The sequence below is a fragment of the Eleutherodactylus coqui genome, chromosome 4 (assembly GCF_035609145.1).
Source record: "Eleutherodactylus coqui strain aEleCoq1 chromosome 4, aEleCoq1.hap1, whole genome shotgun sequence".
In the NCBI taxonomy this organism is placed as follows: Eukaryota; Metazoa; Chordata; class Amphibia; order Anura; family Eleutherodactylidae; genus Eleutherodactylus; species Eleutherodactylus coqui.
In genome coordinates, this window is record NC_089840.1 from 277,238,061 (window position 1) to 277,254,928 (window position 16,868).

The following is a 16,868-nucleotide window of genomic DNA, read 5'->3' on the forward strand; positions in this document are numbered from 1 at the left end:
TGAGTGTGAATTTGCAGTTTTGTAAGGTGGGGGCAAGTGTATTACATTCTGGGTTAATCTTAAATAGTCAGCCCAGGTTATTTACACACAATAGAAGATGGTCACAGGCAGTGGAACCTGTTATACAGCTTTGCTATCTGTCTGGAGAAGTTTCTCTGTAGACTAGAGGGCCTACTTGTCTTTGCAAAGAAATGTGAATTGAGAATTGGTTATATTTTGCTGCACAAGAAAAAAAGCCCCTATGTTGTATTATATTAAATATATATATATACTTTGTTCAATATGGGAAGTTCTATGAACAGTAAATACAATCCCAGTTTCTACTTCACATGAGATACTTGTGTTATATGGTATATACTGTCCGGTGGCTAGAAACTAAATGAGGCAAGAAAGACCAAACGCTGAGCCAGATCACAGGGGGTGGAGCTAGGTGATGTAAGGAGATGGGAGGGAAGAACAATAGGAAGAGGTGTTCTTCCACCCTCAACACAGACCAGCCTAGGAGAGAAGTATACGTCTAGTAATTACTAATAATTAATGCTGTTTGAAGTCTGAATGTTTTAGTTGCTTATTAATATCTTAGCTATTGTTTCATAGAGATAAAATTCAGTGTCATAGAAAGGAAGAAAGACGCTGATGAAATAAGAAACTTGTAATGAATTATGTGAATTACACGGTCTTAAAAATAGAGAACATATAGGGATTTTTTAAAGATATATTTTAGTTTTTTTTTGCTTTTTGTGTAAATGTCAGTTCTGTAATTGGTTGGACGTCTATATCACTGCTAAATGCTGTTAGTACTGCACTGTCTCTGAGAGAATGTTCTGTAGGAGAGACATGCAGATGACCAGCATCGAAGGGGTGGAGCTAGATAATGTAAAAGTAGGTAATGTTTCATCCTTCTTTTGTCTACAAAGGAGGGGGTGAGGAGCTTGGGCAGTTAGGAAGTTTTTTTTCCCTTCTCAAATTTGATGAGACATTGCAGGCAGGATCAGATTAATAATGAATTTGCTTAAAGAATATCATATTCCAATATGAATACATGTTTGTGGATTATTCTGCCTTGTTGTAATTCATGTCTGTTATTTGTACTAATATCTTACAAGCCTTATCTGCATCCATCAAATTTTCACCGGATGGATCGGTACGGGTTGAGACCTCAAGTGACAGTTCAGAGGAGGTTTGTAAACTAACTGCTCTCTTGGTAGATCCGGCTCATGTATTTGTCTTGATAGCCACTGCAGAAACTCAGCTTTCCGCAGGTCCTGACAAATAGTAAGTCACCTCCAAGACAAACTCCAATTCCTGAGTCATTGCTTAGCCCAAGGAACTGGATATCTGACATAGGTGATCCAGGTATTGCAGGTCAGCAATTTCTAAATTTTTAATTTTTAATTTTTTTTTGCTACAAGGTTCTGATCTATTTTAAATAGAATACCAGCCTGATTGTCTAGCAGTAATTGGTGCAAGGGGTTTCAGGAGTGCCGATTCAGCTGGCAGAAACTGAACCACTAGAGGTAATGTTTAAAGGGTCACGATGCCTCATGCGCTTCCTTGTGCTGGAAAGTCCTGAAAGCATATTGGGAACCGAAATGATGGGATCCTTGGGATCTTGTATCGAACTTCACTCGTCCGGTGAGGCTCGTATACACCCCAGGTCTGAAAGTCACCCGACCTTCGGTCGGATGGCAGCAGACCTAGCGACACCTCTCCCTGTCTTCACTCTTACGCACGCAGAGAAACAAGTTCTTAGTGTCGTTCCTTCGAGCCTTTGGGCTACCAGTCAGACGGACCTCGACAGACTGTCTGTATTTGTTTGTATTTAATTTCAGAGGAAAGCAGTACTGTTGGATAGTGCTGCCACAAGGGGCACAGTATAGCCCAATACCAGTTCACCAGATTCATGAAACTGGTATTAGACGCCTGGCCAATTCGCGAGGGCACCGCCCTCTTGTAATATGTTGATGATTTGTTTTTAATTTACTTTTATGTGCTGCTGACACAAATAGTTACCTCAATGCATCACTAAGCCTTTTGTGTTTCCTCCATCAGAGTAGAATGGCTGCAAAGCCAGCAAAGAGAAACTTCTTAGATCACACCATGGTGATCTACACCCCACATGACATACATGGTATCCTGACACAGGTAAGCCGTAGACATCTGTCTCTTGCTAGACGGATCAAAATGGAACTTGCATTTACACTCTTCATCCAATGTCTCATTTCAACGTTGCACCACTTTGAATCCGGCCACCTTATTGCCATTAGGTGACACCGATTCAATTGGGGGAGTAAGTACAGAGGACCAGCTCTTTGCAAATTCTCTGACTGATGATGAAGAGGAGGCCTTTGACGCAGAACACCAGCATGATTGAGACAGCTGGGTTCGCACATGTCACTGACAAACACCTCCTAAACCCCCACCTTGAAATGTTTGTGGATGGATCTAGATACCTGAATGACAAAGGAAGGTTTGTAACAGGTTTTGAAGTAGTCACACTGAATGAGATGCTTGTACAAAAGCCACTGCCGCCATACATGTCAGCGCAGGAACTGAGGCCTGTACGATTGAAAAATATACCACTACTAATATCTACACTGATTCCAGGTACGCCTTTGGTACTGCACACGATTATGGACCCATCTGGCGGTCCAGGAGCTTTCTCACGGCACAAGGCAAGCCCATTAAGCTATCATGTTGCCAGGACAGGTGGCCATAATAAAGGTTAAAGCACACACGCAGGGGCAGTCACCAGAGAACAGGGGGATAGGGCAGCCAAGGCTGCAGCTCTCCCAGGACAGGACGCAAGACCCCTTGTGCTGTAAGTTGGATCTTGGTCCCACCACTCTTGTTGATTTGGGATTTGGCGTCCTACGGGACGTAGATGATGTACCAGCGGCTGCCTACCCCCACCTCGCCGTCCTAGCTCACGGGAAAGTGCATGCCTCTCGGAATGCCATGGTTTCTGTTATGGACAAGGTATGGTATGCTCCAGGGTTCGACAGGTTGGCAAAGGCATATGTGAAGGCATGTGAAGTGCACACCCAGACCACTGTATCCTATTCAGAGATTACAAATCGATTACATCCAGCTTCCCAAATCAGGCAGGTATGAGTATGTCCTTGTGTGCGTGGACCTGTTCAAAGCCACCGCACAATGTACAGTGGCTAAACTTGTGTCAGAACTTGTATGTAGATTTGGGGTACTAGAGACAATTGAGAGTGACAGAGGTACACAATTTACAGGTTAAGTGATGCGAAAGGTTATGTCAGCCTTGGGGTGGAACAAGCGTTTTACACTCCATATCACCCGCAGAGTTTAACAAAGTTGAAAGAACTAAAATTATATGCTTAAGTTAAAAGAAGTGTTGTTTGGCTCTATGCCAAGATTAGGCCTGTACCATCCACAGGCCCTACAGCGGGAGTGTGATAAGGTTATTGAAAATGTACAAGAACTATGTCGTAAACTGAAAATAACACCCGATCTAGTGTTTTCCCCAATTCCAGACCCTGACAACCTAGAGGGGACTCATTTCTTGCCACCTGGAGATTGGGTGGTCACAAAAAGACACGTAGTAAAGGCCTTGGACCCAAGGTTTGACGACCATACCAAGTTCTGTTGTCAACGCCTACTTCTGTAAAAGTGGATACATGCCTCCCACTGCAAGAAAGTTCCCGAGCCAGAGGAAAAGTGATGGGTGGGATCCCGGCGTTGTTTGGGTGGGGGAGGTAATGGACATTTTGATTTTGACTTCTGCATTTGTCTTATTGGACTGTCTTCTTATTGGGAAACACCACTACGAACGATCCACATGGAGAAGCGATGGACTGGATGGGCAAATATTTCCCACACATGTATGCCCAACCTCAGGAGTGGAGAGGACATTTTGCGGACTTGTCTATTATCTGTCCCTACTCCTGTAGAGACTTTTTGAGACATACCCAAAAATACACCCCTTTAAGTGTCTAATATGACAATGACGATATTGATGTTGATAAATCTAAGATTACTGTATTGTAAACTTGATTGACTTGCAATATTTGATATTATGTCTTCATATCTTGATGGACATAGAGTGCACCATTCCTACCTGGGAACCCGGCACCTACGGGTGACAGAACCAGGAGATAATGGTGGCTCTGATGTCCAAATGGGGGAATGATAGGGGTCAATCATTATTAATCAATAACCTAACATAAGAAAGATAAGGAAACAGTGTAATAAATGTGACATTAGTTATTTGGTTATATAATGTTATGTATTATATGTAAAACATTCCGGAAGTTGCTAGTAGAATTTGGATATAGAATCATATGTAAAAAGGTATATTCAAGCGTTTATTTGAATATTGATTTTAAAATACTAAATGTATGATTAATTAGATTTTATTCAGCTATCTTACTGAATACCAACTTACCAACTTTGTGCTGACTCCCAGTAGGTGGCTGGACCAGTTTTGTCTATGTGAAAAGTAGAAACAATGTCCCCTCTTTTGATGTGCAAATTGCTGATGAACTTTGAAGATTACACTTCTAGTCAAACGAGAAATGTAATTAACAAAAGTAGACAGCCAAGAGTATCACACTGTAACTGTTTCTATGTCTACTTCAAACAGTTTTGTTGATACCTTTTGTTTAGAAAAGCTTGTTGATTTACAGTTGCCAAAAGTACTTTATAACCAGGCATCAGGTAACATTTAGCTTGTTGATTTACAGTTGCCAAAAGTACTTTGTAACCAGGCATCAGGTAACATTTGGAAACGCCTTCTTTACAACTTGCATATAAACTAGCAATGTACAACAATAAACAGAATTCATTCTGATCACTAGACGGTCTTATGTGTAGTGGTTATTATGGTTCTCTATGAGTACTCTATATAATATTTCCTCTTAATTTGGATACAGGCAACATTCGCATTACGGTCTGCGTTCCAGACCCCCCACATCTGCTATTTCTTCCCCAGTGATTTGTAGGAGTCCGGCCGCTGAAGAAGGATCGGGCGGCCAAAACGTGTCCAGCGCTTCCCGCTAAATGCTACAAACAGCACATCCAGCCGGGAGCTGCGAGCCGAGAAGTTCTGGGGGATTTACTGGTTTCAGAAGACGGAAGATTCTGGAGCGACGAGACGGCGGCTGCACCTCCCAAACCCCAGAGCATCAGTGAGCCGGCGGCCGCGAGGAGCGGGGTAAGACTCCTCCGGAGCGCCGGCAGAAGCTGCTGTCCGTCTGCAGCCGCTCAGCAGAAGGGGCTCCCAGGACTAAAGACCTCATGGGGGATTCTGGGGCCGCAGGAGGCAGAAAAAGGGGCATTTTGTGGGGATTTGGGGAAAGCGCTCGTTCTATCAGTTGTGTCACTTATTTATATTCTTCTGGGGGGATTTTGTACGGATTGTAGAAAGCGAATTTGTAGTGGAGGCCGAATAATCCTGATTGTAGCTGGAGATGTTCTCTGCCTTCCGGAGGCTTCTATTCCCAGTCATGTTACAGGCCTGCCAATAGGGGGCGCTGCAGAGGCCTTGTACCATCTCCCATGTACATCCCAGACTCCCCAGAGGAGCATTACATGGCCACTAATCTCCTGCACCTCCCCGGGGTCTCCACAAGGGGAAGCTGTGACCCCACATACCTCCACCTGCAGCCGCACAGGAGCCGTGGGGTTGTTCTGTGCTTACAGGACCTGTGATGATGTCACCGTCATGTGATCAGTGTGTGGGAGGAGACAAGGGGTCACATGACCAGGTCTCTCCGCTCAGTGGATGCAGGACTCTGCTGTGTGACCTGCAGGTTATGTTTCCCATCAGGATGTATTCAGAGGCAAATGAGCAGAAAGCCGCGGCAGCTTGTAGATGCCGGAGAAAATGTCAGCCCTTTATTCCTCCATTACAAGATGGTTGCCACGTTTCGGCCTTCCTGTCAGGTCTTTTTCACCATCTCTATGGCAACCATCTTGTAATGGAGGAATAAAGGGCTGACATTTTCTCCGACATCTACATGCTGCCGCGGCTTTCTTCTCATTTGCTGCTGTTTTGGAGCTTCCAGTCTGGGCTCCTATTTCTCCGTGGCTCTGCATACCTATGGAGGTCCTGCCCTGGTGGATGATTAGGAGTGCTGCTTGTACACTATCTTTCTACAGGATGTATTCAAAGAGTGTATGGAGCAGAGCCGAGTGCGCGCGAGACGGAGGAGCCGAGTGTGCGCGCGAGACGGAGGAGCCGAGTGCGCGCGCGAGACGGAGGAGCCGAGTGCGCGCGCGAGACGGAGGAGCCGAGTGCGCGCGCGAGACGGAGGAGCCGAGTGCGCGCGCGAGACGGAGGAGCCGAGTGCGCGCGCGAGACGGAGGAGCCGAGTGCGCGCGCGAGACGGAGGAGCCGAGTGCGCGCGCGAGACGGAGGAGCCGAGTGCGCGCGCGAGACGGAGGAGCCGAGTGCGCGCGCGAGACGGAGGAGCCGAGTGCGCGCGCGAGACGGAGGAGCCGAGTGCGCGCGCGAGACGGAGGAGCCGAGTGCGCGCGCGAGACGGAGGAGCCGAGTGCGCGCGCGAGACGGAGGAGCCGAGTGCGCGCGCGAGACGGAGGAGCCGAGTGCGCGCGCGAGACGGAGGAGCCGAGTGCGCGCGCGAGACGGAGGAGCCGAGTGCGCGCGCGAGACGGAGGAGCCGAGTGCGCGCGCGAGACGGAGGAGCCGAGTGCGCGCGCGAGACGGAGGAGCCGAGTGCGCGCGCGAGACGGAGGAGCCGAGTGCGCGCGCGAGACGGAGGAGCCGAGTGCGCGCGCGAGACGGAGGAGCCGAGTGCGCGCGCGAGACGGAGGAGCCGAGTGCGCGCGCGAGACGGAGGAGCCGAGTGCGCGCGCGAGACGGAGGAGCCGAGTGCGCGCGCGAGACGGAGGAGAGGAGCCGAGTGCGCGCGCGAGACGGAGGAGCGGAGCCGAGTGTGTGCGCGAGACGGAGGAGCGGAGCCGAGTGTGCGCGAGACGGAGGAGCAGAGTGTGACGGGGGAGCCGGGTGTGCGCGCGAGACGGAGGAGCCGAGTGTTTGCGCGAGACGGAGGAGCCGAGTGTGTGCGCGAGACGGAGGAGCCGAGTGTGTGCGCGAGACGGAGGAGCCGAGTGTGTGCGCGAGACGGAGGAGCCGAGTGTGTGCGCGAGACGGAGGAGCCGAGTGTGTGCGCGAGACGGAGGAGCCGAGTGTGTGCGCGAGACGGAGGAGCCGGGTGTGTGCGCGAGACGGAGGAGCCGGGTGTGTGCGCGAGACGGAGGAGCCGGGTGTGTGCGCGAGACGGAGGAGCCGGGTGTGTGCGCGAGACGGAGGAGCAGAGTGTGTGCGCGAGACGGAGGAGCAGAGTGTGTGCGCGAGACGGAGGAGCAGAGTGTGCGAGAGACGGAAGAGCAGAGCCGAGCGTGTGCGAGACAGAGGAGCAGAGTTTGTGCGCGAGACGGAGGAGCAGAGTGTGCGCGAGACGGAGGAGCAGAGTGTGTGCGCGAGACGGAGGAGCAGAGTGTGTGCGCGAGACGGAGGAGCAGAGTGTGTGCGCGAGACGGAGCAGAGCAGTGTGTGCGCGAGACGGAGGAGCCGAGTGTGTGCGCGAGACGGAGGAGCCGAGTGTGTGCGCGAGACGGAGGAGCCGAGTGTGTGCGGGAGACGGAGGAGCCGAGTGTGTGCGGGAGACGGAGGAGCCGAGTGTGTGCGTGAGACGGAGGAGCGGAGCCGAGTGTGCGCGAGACGGAGGAGCAGAGTGTGCGCGCGAGACGGAGGAGCAGAGTGTGCGCGCGAGACGGAGGAGCAGAGTGTGCGCGCGAGACGGAGGAGCAGAGTGTGCGCGCGAGACGGAGGAGCAGAGTGTGCGCGCGAAACGGAGGAGCCGAGTGTGCGCGCGAGACGGAGGAGCCGAGTGTGCGCGCGAGACGGAGGAGCCGAGTGTGCGCGCGAGACGGAGGAGCCGAGTGTGCGCGCGAGACGGAGGAGCCGAGTGTGCGCGCGAGACGGAGGAGCCGAGTGTGCGCGCGAGACGGAGGAGCCGAGTGTGCGCGCGAGACGGAGGAGCCGGGTGTGTGCGCGAGACGGAGGAGCAGAGTGTGTGCGCGAGACGGAGGAGCAGAGTGTGTGCGCGAGACGGAGGAGCAGAGTGTGCGCGAGACGGAAGAGCAGAGCCGAGCGTGTGCGAGACAGAGGAGCAGAGTATGTGCGCGAGATGGAGGAGCAGAGTGTGCGCGAGACGGAGGAGCAGAGTGTGTGCGCGAGATGGAGGAGCAGAGTGTGTGCGCGAGACGGAGGAGCAGAGTGTGCGCGAGACGGAAGAGCAGAGCCGAGCGTGTGCGAGACAGAGGAGCAGAGTTTGTGCGCGAGACGGAGGAGCAGAGTGTGTGCGCGAGACGGAGGAGCAGAGTGTGTGCGCGAGATGGAGGAGCCGAGTGTGCGCGCGACGGAGGAGCAGAGCAGTGTGCGCGCGAGACGGAGGAGCCGAGTGTGCGCGCGAGACGGAGGAGCCGAGTGTGCGCGCGAGACGGAGGAGCCGAGTGTGCGCGCGAGACGGAGGAGCCGAGTGTGCGCGCGAGACGGAGGAGCCGAGTGTGCGCGCGAGACGGAGGAGCCGAGTGTGCGCTCGAGACGGAGGAGCCGAGTGTGCGCGCGAGACGGAGGAGGCGAGTGTGCGCGCGAGACGGAGGAGGCGAGTGTGCGCGCGAGACGGAGGAGGCGAGTGTGCGCGCGAGACGGAGGAGCCGAGTGTGCGCGCGAGACGGAGGAGCCGAGTGTGCGCGCGAGACGGAGGAGCCGAGTGTGCGCGCGAGACGGAGGAGCCGAGTGTGCGCGCGAGACGGAGGAGCAGAGCAGTGTGCGCGCGAGACGGAGGAGCAGAGCAGTGTGCGCGCGAGATGGAGGAGCAGAGTGTGCGCGCGAGACGGAGGAGCAGAGTGTGTGCGCGAGACGGAGGAGCAGAGTGTGCGCGAGACGGAGGAGCAGAGTGTGTGCGCGAGACGGAGGAGCACAGTGTGTGCGCGAGACGGAGGAGCACAGTGTGTGCGCGAGACGGAGGAGCACAGTGTGCGCGAGACGGAGGAGCACAGTGTGCGCGAGACGGAGGAGCACAGTGTGCGCGAGACGGAGGAGCACAGTGTGCGCGAGACGGAGGAGCACAGTGTGCGCGAGACGGAGGAGAACAGTGTGCGCGAGACGGAGGAGAACAGTGTGCGCGAGACGGAGGAGCAGAGTGTGTGCGCGAGACGGAGGAGCAGAGTGTGTGCGCGAGACGGAGGAGCAGAGTGTGTGCGCGAGACGGAGGAGCAGAGTGTGTGCGTGAGACGGAGGAGCAGAGTGTGTGCGTGAGACGGAGGAGCAGAGTGTGCGCGAGACGGAGGAGCAGAGTGTGCGCGAGACGGAGGAGCAGAGTGTGCGCGAGACGGAGGAGCAGAGTGTGCGCGAGACGGAGGAGCAGAGTGTGCGCGAGACGGAGGAGCAGAGTGTGCGCGAGACGGAGGAGCAGAGTGTGTGCATGACGGAGGAGCAGAGCCGAGCGTGTGTGAGACGGAGCCATGTGTGTAATGTACATATAGGGGACCATATATGCAATTAATGTACATGTGGGCTGCTATATATGTCTGTATAATGTATATATTGTGGCTTGTTCGCCACGACGGTGTTTCGGTACATTAGCCACGATGTGGAGGCTGACTGGTCGCTCGGCTCCTATGCGGGTTGCCGGTGACACTCTGTGAGGGGTTTCCTGCTGCTGTCGGCACCCATATAGATGCATGTTGGTATTTCCCTCAGTCCCCCTCCTCCTCTGAGAGGTTTATTAGATGGTTTCTCCTCTGGTCTATCAGCAGGTACGGACGGCTCAATATCCCCTCCCCCCCCTCAGCTCTCTGATGGGTATTGCAGTTATATTTGGGCATGATGCTTGGAGCTGTCATGTCCTCCCAGTTTGCTGTGCAGCTCTTAGTTAGGTTGCTGTATATTCCCCTCCCTCGGTTATTCGCATTGTGGTTCGGTTTCCTCTCTTGCCCCCCTGGTAGGGCAGGTAGCCGGCTGAGAGTCTATTTGCCCCTATCAGAGGGGTTAATCTGCTTTTAGGCAGGGACCTTACCCAATTATCAGCAGGGTCAGTTTCCGCTCTTGTCTTGTGTTTTCCGTTGTCCGGTGGTGACACAGCCTTGTGTCGGTCCTCGGTGAGGTGTGCTATATATATATATGTGTGTAATGTACATGGGGGGTGCTCTATATATATATGTCTTATGTATATGTTGCAGCTTGTTGCCCTCGGTGAGGTGTGCCTTGTGAATGTGACATGATAAGCAGCCTTTATATTTTCTCACTGGGGTTATTTTTGCCTTCCTTTTCCTATGGATGCCATTGGGGCATTATCTAACCACTAAAGGAGTCTAAGCCACACTTGCCAGATTAGTAAGAGGCGTGAGTTCGTTGCTTTCAGAGCATCCTCCAAGTTGTACTACACATCGCACCCCATCTCCTCGGCTGATGAGTCTCAGAATGTGGGGGTTGTTATCTCTAGGCTGCAGGGAGACCCTCAGGTCTGGGCCTTTTCTTTTGCACCCACTTCTGAAGATTTTTTTCCCCGCTGCTTTGGGGTTGATTCCCGATGACTCCAATAGGAGATCTCTGGCTGAGAGTAAGGCTAGAGGTTTGCTACAGGGTAAGTCATCCATTGAGGATTTTTACTCGGTGGGTAAACGAGACTCAATGGAATGACCCAGCGCTACAGAGCCAATTCTGTTTTGCATTATGTGATAAGATTAGAGTTCTGCTGGTTTTGTATCCCACCCCTAGAAGTCTGGATGAAGCTATGTCATTAGCCATACGGATTGGTTGACAAGTTAGAGAGCGGACTAGTGAGCAATTTTTGGCCACACCCGGGGAGTCCGCTGGTTTAGAAGAACCTATGCAATTGGTTTCATTGTTAGGTGGAGCTGAAAGAAGGTGGAAATGAGGATGCAGAGGCCGCTGCTTCTTCTGCTGCCAAAGTGGACATTTTCTTCAGTTGTGTCCTCTCCAGGGATCTCAGTCAGGACATTAGCTGGCCTGGGGGTTAAGGGGAAGTTTCCTCTAGGCCCATAAATTTCCTGGATGTCATCCTTCCTGCTGAGATACTTCTTACTAGGCATAATTTTCCTGTGATGTTTTTTTTTTAGATAGTGGAGCCTTCATTAATTTATTTCACCTTGATGTGGCCAAACATTTGGGACTTTGCATTAAAACTTGGACTGCCTGATACCAATGTCAGCCATCGATTCCCCTCCGCCCCCTTCCTCCTGTCTCAAAGGTGTTTAAAATCTTTTGTACTTGGTGTTTGTTTAAAAATTGGATTGTTTCACAGTGAAAATATAATTTTGTTTGTCTTGGAGTCTCTCCCTGCACAGGTGGTGTTGGGATTGCCATGGTTGAGGTTGCACAACCTGCCGGTGGATAGGGAAAAAGGGGACATTGTTAAGTGGGATACGTCTTCAAAACATAACTGCATTTCAGTAAATATTTCCGCAGACCAAGCGGTACACTTACCGAAGTTTATCAGGGAGTTTGCTGATGTCTCTTCTAAAAAAAAAAAAAAAAAAAGCGGATGAATTACCACCTCATAGAGAAGGGGGTTGTACTATTGATCCTATTTCAGATTGCAAGTTGATCAAGAGTCATATGTATAACTTGTCTGGAAAGACAGACCCTCAAGCATTATATTGCTGAAAGTCTGAAGAAGAGGTAAATGTGTCCATATAAATCCTCGGTGGCAGATGATTTCTTCTTTGTAGAGAAGAAAGATGGAGATCTTCAACAGTGTCTGGATAAAGCCTCACTATGCGCTAATTTATTAGAGGTACACTGTAAGGTGGTTACACGTTAGTATAGGTGAGACCATCTGATTTTTTTCCCCAAAGACCTAAGACAGATGTTAGAGAGGTTGTGGGAAAAAAAGGGGCATTACTCTATATTTTTTGGGGTTGTCCGAACGTTCAGCCAATTTGGCAGGCCTTTTTCTCTCTTATAAGCATGGTTGTGGGGATGGGAGTTCAACCATAGCCCGAACTAGCAATCCTGTTGTTGGGGATAGGGCCCCTATTAAAGTTAGAAAACTACTGGCACATGGGCTTCTTTCCATTAAACTACTAATATTGAGTAATTGGAGGACTTGCCACACTCCCACAATGACTGAAATAACTCGAATGATGTCAGAACATTGTACTTATGAAAACTACATGCCCATAGAAATGATGGGGTTGAGAATTTCAAGGAGATCTGGGGGGCTTTGGTTGGATAACTTTCGTTTAGAAGAGTTTGTACCTAAAACATAAGCTTTCAAATATACAATTTAATTTTTATTATATATATAAGGATGTATATCAACTTCTATTCCAAGCCTCTGGCGAACACCCCCTTTTGTTTGTTCTCAGTTGGAATACTGTATTAGTAAAAAGTAGATCACTTAAAAAGGATATAAATATGCTGGAATTAATGCGGATCCTACAATCTCTTTTTTCCCCTTTCATTCCCAAGTTTCCACCCCCCTTCTTGCCCCCCCCAACCTCCCTTCCTATCCATTCCATCATCTCCCCCTCTACCCAGGTTTTTCTCCCTAATCTAAGAAATGTTGTAGATGATTTAGTAGTTTATTCTGAAGTCAAGTATATTTCACAATGCGATATGTGTTATACATTAACAGTTCTAGGAACGAGTAGATGTAGAGTTGTTTCTGCGTTGAGTATTGAATATTTTTTATGGTGATGGGATTAAATATTTTGATTTCTTTGATGCCTGTTGTGCAACTATAACGATAAGAATTATTGAACAATAAAGAAACATAAACGTGCAAGATAAGGAATTTAACATCTAAGTTGGTGGAGGGAAAATGAACAAAGACACAGTAGAATCCTACATGATTAACCTCTCTGAACAGAAAGATACTTTAATTATAAACAATAATTGTTTAGAGAGAAAAAGAAGAACAGGGCACAATGACCCGAGATCTTCAATCTAAGGATCGCTCATCTCTAGTCACAACTTAAGGGTAAGACGGACACTGATGAAATCTTACTTTTTTGTAAGGCACGATTAACTTCTCCGAACAGAAGGATATTTTAATTATAAACAATAATTGTTTAGAGAGAGAAAGGAGAACAGGCGCAATGACCCGAGACATTCAATCTAGGGCCTTGGAATGTTTTAAACATCAAGGTCCCTTCTTATTCTTCAATACATTTTAGCAAATCTTCTCAAAGGAAAAGCACAAAATAATTGATACAGAAGATTGCTACTTGCTCACAAAAAGACTACGCAAAGGATAGAACATGAAGTCATATTTATTTCATTAATATCTGTGTGAACTGTCCGATGTACAGCAAGATGTGATTTCTGCTTGAAACAGTTCCCACATTCCAAACATGACTATGGTGTCTCCTCTGTGTGAATTTTCTTATGTTTCTTAAGAACACATTTATATATGAAAGATTTCCCACATTCAGAACATAAATATGGCTTCTCCCCTGTGTGAATTTTCTGATGTACAACAAGATTTGATTTTCTGCTAAAACATTTTCCACATTCAGAACATGAAAATGGCTTCTCCCCTGTGTGAATTCTCTGATGTACAGCAAGATATGATTTTTGGTTAAAACATTTTCCACATTCAGAACATAAATATGGTTTCTCCCCTGTGTGAATTCTCTGATGTTTACCAAGATCTGATTTATTGTTAAAGCATTTCCCACATTCAGAACATGAAAATGGCTTCTCTCCTGAGTGAATTCTCTGATGTACAGCAAGATCTGATTTATTGTTAAAGCATTTCCCACATTCAGAACATGAAAATGGCTTCTCTCCTGAGTGAATTCTCTGATGTACAGCAAGAATATATTTGTGCTTAAAACATTTCCCACAATCAGAACATGAATGTGGCTTCTCCCCTGTGTGAATTTTCAGATGTAACGCAAGATTTGATTTTCGGTTAAAACATTTCCCACATTCATAACATGAATATGGCTTCTCCACTTTGTGAACTTTTTGATGTTCAACATTTGTTCTATAAATTGTACTTTGTTTAACAATCTGCAATGAATCAGAAGATGGAACCTGTTTAGAAGAATCAGAAGAAAGATTTTTGCTGTGAAGGACTGAGGGTGTATTTGTAATAATAGCCGGCTCCTCATATGTATCTTGTATGTCACCAGGATCGTCCACTTTACAATCTGTTGATATCAGATGTCCCTCTGAGCTCCTGGTGTCGTCATCTGCCAAGAATAAAATGGATTTTAATTATTTTAAATATATTACAATTATACTGATAGTTTATGACATTTGTATATAAAATGTTCATACAAATTGTAAGGGTGGTATTAAAATTCAAATATTATAGAGTCTTCCCATTTACATGAGCCACAATAATTTGTGGAGCACCTAATCTACTGACAGCCATCCTAATAGACCCATTATTTCATCCAAAAACTTCCAAATTCTTTTGTGTTTTGCCTGTGCGGTGACGTTAAATTAGTACATACAGCTGGAGCTCTCAACGTCTGCTCGTATCCCCGGCTCATACAGCTAGTAATGTTACAGAGCAGGAGCTTTTAGAAGAAAGTATCACACATTATTCAGGTTTCTGTGGAGAGTAGGAACACCTCCAGTTTTCATTCTATGGACAAAGAACAAACAGTACAGGAATCACAGTGCAACGCGTTTTGGAGGGCTTATAAACAGATTTGACTTCTTTTTCAAGCATGGAACATAGAGATATAAAGCCCCCATATGCTTCCATGCTTACTTTATAACCAAACCTAGAGGCTCGCTGTTGCCTGCAAACTCCTCATCCAAGTAAGTGCACTCTCTGTTTTTCTGTAAACCACCTACTGATCACTGGGTGAATTGCTGATGTGCTGGACATTGGGGATATGAAGATACATAACCCCTCTGTACTCCACCTGATAACATGCTCCCTGACCTACTGACTGCAATCCCTGCTAGCCATCATAAACCGCTCCTGCAGTCATACTGTTTCTGCCGTCACACGGCTAAATGTCTGACCATTGTCTATGTGTATATCACCCCTTACTCTCCACCTCGCCATACCGCGCACATCTCCAGCCCCTTTACCTTCTGTATCACCCCATTACTTGTAGTATGTAAGCTCGTTGGAGCAGGACCCGCACGCCTATTGTTTCCATCAATTGATTACTATGTAACCGTGGTTCTGTAATGTTTGTACTTTTGTCTTTCTGTATCCCCCGTCTATGTAAGCGCTGCGGAATATGTTGGCGCTATACAAATAAAGTTTATTATTATTATTGATGTTGATGGATAACAGAAACTCCCATGGTTCCATGTATGCAATGACAGATCTCAAAAACTCCACCTGGAACTGTTGAACCTTGACATATTGATTTAACCTCTTCAGATTCAGAACGGGTCGGAGAGTGCTGTCCTCCTTGAGTAACATGAAGAGATTGGAATAGAACCCCCTGCACTATTGTAAGGGGAAACAGGGACAATTACACCCTATAAGGACAGTGTGTATCACATAAGCCAAAGCATTGGTCTTTCAAGGAGATGACCGGAATTCTGGAACTGAAGAAGCAATCTTGGGGGCGGACGGAAAACTCTATGGCATAGCTCGAAGAGATGACCTCCCTCACGCAGATGTCTGAGACATGGGCAATTTAGTAATAGGAGAAGTCATCTTCCTACTCTGACTGCCATGGTTGGGAACAGCCATACACACAGAAGATTTAGTACATGCTGATTTGGAGTATAGTGGTCAGGGACACCAGAAAGTACATGGTTTGTAGGAGAGCCTTTGACTTTGGTCTTGCAAGGATATTTTGCAAGACCAAATGGAACTATTTCCCAAAGGGAAGTCTTCGTACCACACAGAGGTATGCCACGCCAAGGAGCATCTACTAGGGGGCTCGGTATAGGTAGAGAGGTCCCGGTAGGAGGTTTGGGAGTTACGTGAAGAAAGGTGGTTGTAGTGGCAGTGGGGGTAGATGAGAGGGAGGAGAGAATACTTACCTCAGTGGAGAGAATACTCACCTAACCGCCATAGAGCTCAATGACTCTAAGCTAAAACGGATTAGCTGGTTTCTGCAGGAGGTATATAGCTGGTAGGAGGAGCTAACAATTTTTTTTTTGCTTAGTTTCCACCACCTAGCGGCAGTAGCTATACCCATGGTCTTCAGCTTTGTCTCCGAATGAAATGGTTGAGAAATCAAGTTTTTTTTATTAGAATAATAAAAATTGAAAATAAAATAAAATAAAAAAAATCTACAAATTGGTATCACTACATCCATAAAGGTCTACTTAGGTCTCTATCAGAAAAAAAACTATAGGCAGTGGAATAATTGCATTATTTTTGGTCACTCCAAGAAAAAAATTGAATTAAAGCTATCAAAAAGTAATATGTTCCCAAAAATGGTACCAATGCAAACTACAGGTCAACCTATAAAACCCGAGCCGTCACACAGTCCTATCACTGGAAAAATGATAAAAATAATGCAGATAAAAAATAGCAAAAGAAAGCCATTATATTTTTTAAAAAGGTCATTTAGTTTTTAAGCATTACTACATAAAAAAGAGCTGTATGAATTTAGTATCCCTGTACTCGGACTGACCCTCAGAATAAAGACATATAATTTTTACTGCACCATGAAAACCACAGAAATGACCACCACCACAACCAAGGGGTGCAGCTGTGGTCCTTTCCCAATTCGCCCACTTTTTAAGAACATCGTAAGTTCATGTCCCCTTTGGGGGGCTAAAAAAAATAGTAAGAATAAGTTTAAAAACGTTTTACTAATCATTAAAAAAAATAAAAAATAATAAAAGTTTAAAAAAAACTTTTGCTACATTTATAATAAAATAATCTAAATAATTAAATGAA

The 16,868-nt window shown here is 47.6% G+C and overlaps 1 protein-coding gene and 1 pseudogene across 1 annotated transcript in view; one reads left to right on the top strand and one right to left on the bottom strand.

Moving 5' to 3' along the window:
- Positions 1 to 16,868, top strand: part of LOC136626716 (zinc finger protein 27-like) — a 659,137-nt gene that overhangs the window by 585,521 nt on the left and 56,748 nt on the right. The gene's annotated exons all lie outside the window — the stretch shown is intronic.
- Positions 1 to 16,868, bottom strand: part of LOC136624514 (zinc finger protein 585A-like) — a 37,064-nt pseudogene that overhangs the window by 12,717 nt on the left and 7,479 nt on the right.